The sequence below is a fragment of the Athene cunicularia genome, assembly GCF_003259725.1.
Source record: "Athene cunicularia isolate RWA chromosome 1 unlocalized genomic scaffold, athCun1 chr1_part2, whole genome shotgun sequence".
NCBI lineage: Eukaryota > Metazoa > Chordata > Aves > Strigiformes > Strigidae > Athene > Athene cunicularia.
In genome coordinates, this window is record NW_020799092.1 from 77317651 (window position 1) to 77321038 (window position 3388).

A 3388-nucleotide genomic window follows, 5' to 3' on the forward strand; every position below is an offset into this window, starting at 1 on the left:
TGTTCGTTACTAGCATCAGTATTACTGTAGGAGCATGCACTTGAACAAAACAGGGACTGCGTACAACAGATAAAAAACAGATTAAAAACATTCGTTTTAAAAAGGTTAAACTGTGTATGAATAATTTATTCAAAATGCTCCATGTAATTAGCAATACAGGAATTATTTGGTAATAACGAAACCATTACTGTGCACTTTCTGAATTAACATAACAGCCTCTACTGTCAATCTACGAAAATGGTATATGAGCTCCACAACAGTTTCTCAGCTAACTGCTTTTGCATAAGTAGCTTTGGTGCTTCTGAAACTGTTTTGGCTGGATTAACAGCACCAGATGCCCTAGATGTGAATATTATTTTTAACTGATTTTAATATTTCTTTTACTGATTGTTATGAATATCAATCTCTGTCTTGAAGGGTTTGAACTACAATACTTGTACCTAAAGCTTCACAGTTCCTTTCTTGGAATGTCGCCAAAAAAATGCATCTCTTTCCCTGTCTTATCCCCGTTTATCTTAGGTTCTGACATAGTATGAAATACTTATCATTTAAGAGCTTCTTTCTCAGGTGGCCTTCACCTGGGGTTTATGTGGCTTTTGCCGTGGTAGCCCATTAGAGGTGCCATCCTTTTCTTTCACCTTTATTCAGTGCAAATGCGAGTTAGGTGTTAATGTAACCATCCGTCTTGTTTCCTTTGCCCCCATCTATGCTTCCCAGGGTGTACAGAAGATCAGGGACATGAATGAAGGGTAAGGACAGAGTACTGGTGTGAAACCTTGGACAGAAATTTGGCAAGAAACAAGTGGCAAAAGCTGAACTAAGGTCCAAGCCAAATTCTGTCTAAAACATATTCAAATAAAGCTTCTAATTCAAGAAGCACAGACCTTTGCTGATTCCTGAAATGTCATTGGATTATGAATACGGAAATTTCCAGATACTGTTTCTTCATCTCTCCTTCTTTTGTACTCCTGTTTAGGCTTCACCAAACTTCATTGGAGCTGTTTGTCTCAACACCACGAAAATCTTTTGTTCTTTGGGTGCATATAAAGAGGTCTCAGGGGGTATTTGCAAGTTTCTAAATCTCAGATCTGTGGAAATACATCAGTGCCTAACTCTTGATCTTGTGTTTCAAAGGAGCCTTATCTGGTAGGATATGTGGTTTGAAGGTGTTGCGTCAGTGTCACATGATGAATTTAAAGCTCTCTGCTTTATGATGGAGAAGTCTAGATGCTAACAGATCAAAGGAAGAAACATAAGTTAAAGAAGCATGTGGGAGAAAGGGAAAGGTGGGAAGGGAATAATCCAACATGCAGCATAAAAATGAGAGGTGGAAGGGCAAAACCCAGACAGCTGAACACTGTCCTGATGCCTGGACGCTAGCATGAGAAGATGATACATACAGTACAGTTTTACTCCCTAACTGTGGTAAAGCTGCCTAGATGGCAAACACCAGTTTCTTAATAGCTTCTCTGATTTTGATGTCTAGTGTAATATAGAAGGTTAGGCATTGGTATCAGATGTGGAAAAAAACCCCTTCCAAATCAGGCTGAATGGGCATCAAAACCTGACTTTTTCCTCATCCCAACCCTTTATCCAAGATGTGATGTCAACAAAACAGGAATCAGTTGCTATCTGTCTACTGAGGTGCCATAAACCAAAAGTGTCCACACAGACACTTCTGGGCAGCTGTGAACTATACTTTGCTCTTCCACTCTCTGTAAACTGAAAGCCTTTGGTCCTTGTTGCTTGCTTTTTCTTTTCTCCTCCTAAGTACTGCAAATCTGTACAGCTCACTTAAGGAAAACTTAATGGGTACATCTCTGCAAAGATTTAGGATCAATGCCAAACATTGTCCAAAAAGTTCTAAGCAAATTTATCTAGGAGTTCCTTTGGTATCATCTGTTTCTCACTGGCAAGCAAGCCTGAAGAATACTTTCTAAATATATATGAGTTTTGCTGTTTGGATGCTCAGCTGAAACCATGGACTTAATTTTCAAAAGTAATGAGTACCTACACAGGCCTGCTGATTCCAGATGGCTCAAGACCTTTGATGGTCTTTGAAAGTGCAGAATGTAATAACCCACTGAACATCCCAAAAGGAGGCAGCCAGCATTGATGAACATCACTGCAAACGTCTTTGTTTTTTTTTCCTGATTCCTAAAATTCATACCAATGACACTTACTCCTCTTGGGGGTCATGTATTCATGAGCTTAAATTTGAAAATGTAAAGAACTGCAGACAGCTATGCTAAAAGAGAACCAAGGAAGACACAGCAGAGATCTCCCTTGGAAACATGCAGTGTTATTGTGCATTGCATCTTGCTGTCAGCTTTACATTGCAGAACTGAGCATGACACCCTGAGCATGCCTGCTAAACTATATGTGAATAAAAATTCCTATTACAGCAGTTCTGTTACCAGGAAACCTCTATTAACTATGTCCAATTTTGCTCCAGTATACATATCCCATGCTTAAGCGTATTTGAGTCTGTATTATTTCTCTGTGTGTTTGTATGCCTGCTAAGATTTATAGTGTATAACCATTCAATTGACACTGCATTGGAAAAGAAAGCTCTGCAAATACAATGAACGTACATAAAAATCTCTCCTGTAAGAAAGCAGAGGAAACTTCAGTTTACAATATATTGTCTGCAAAGCAGATGCTGATGCTGCTTTGAATGTTTCATGGGGTTTTTGATAGCATCTAATTTGCCTGTACTATTTACAGCATCAGTAAAAGATGTTCTTCATTTTACAAATGGCAAAATGTCAGAGAACTAAGTCATATGTTTGAGATATCAAGGAATGCGGTAAGTTCAGTCCCCTTCACACCTTCATGGAAATTCGATTTAAATTTTTTTTAAGAAAAAAAAAAAAAAAAGCAGGTCCACAGACTCCATACATTTGCCTTTTCAGATCATCTTAGCTTTTTGTCCGGTGATGTTCACAAATTTAATCTATAATATGGGAAGGAAATATTTGGAAAGAGCTTTAACCTCATTTCCTCCTTATGGCCACTCCTGACTGGGGTCTTGAGTGTTTTTCTGTTTTGAGGGATTTGTCACATACTAAACATCCTGTTGAGTGTAGTGGGAGTAAAAAAAGGACATTCATAGCCCCTTGTAAAATTTAGTTCTTTATATTTGCTGCATCTGGATCAGAGAGTTTTCAGGAGCATATCAAAAATACAATTGAGCATGTGTACATATCTCCCCCAGAATACCTTATTATACCTCTTCCCTCAATATACCTCAGTTGGAATGACTTTCCACATTCTGTGTTAAAAAGACATTTTTTCAGAAGATGTAGTCATTTTTAGTAGATGCAATAAGAATAGATTGTAGAGAATTGTCAGTTGTGGCTTAGAATCCGGGGGGGGGGGGGGGGGG